The 441-nt window shown below is 69.6% G+C and overlaps 1 non-coding gene across 1 annotated transcript; it reads left to right on the plus strand.

The window, feature by feature from the left end:
* Nucleotides 1–72, plus strand: TRNAQ-CUG (transfer RNA glutamine (anticodon CUG)). The gene has a single exon. It is a non-coding gene; the product is annotated as a tRNA-Gln (tRNA).
* Nucleotides 73–441: the final 369 nt, after the last annotated feature.

Here is a 441-nt window from a genome sequence, read left to right on the forward strand (position 1 = left end):
GGTTCCATGGTGTCATGGTGAGCACTCTGGACTCTGAATCCAGCGATCCGAGTTCGAGTCTCGGTGGGACCTTTCCCTTTAGGCCGCGCCGGCGTCTTTTACTCCCGCAGCCAGAACTCAGTCTCCTGCCGAAGCCCGCGTTCCTCCGGCTCCTGTTCCTGCCACCGCAGGCACCTCGCAGCGGCGTCCCTGACCTCTGCCGGCTCCTTCTCCAGAAAACCGGCTTCTCCGACCTGCGCGGTCCACATGGGCAGGTGGCGCGCAGGTGGGGGACGGGGCCGGGCCTCCGATGGCCAGAGACGGGCTGACCGCCCGGGGCCAGCGGGGACAGCGGCGCAGCGACCGAGCCAGTGCCACCCCGCCGTCGGGGCCCCCTGGGTCTCGGGGGTAAAAGGCAGAGGCTGAGCCGCCTGAGTCCTGCCCCGCGAGGGGGCGTCACAC

This window comes from Hippopotamus amphibius, chromosome 1 (genome assembly GCF_030028045.1).
Source record: "Hippopotamus amphibius kiboko isolate mHipAmp2 chromosome 1, mHipAmp2.hap2, whole genome shotgun sequence".
Classification (NCBI taxonomy): domain Eukaryota; kingdom Metazoa; phylum Chordata; class Mammalia; order Artiodactyla; family Hippopotamidae; genus Hippopotamus; species Hippopotamus amphibius.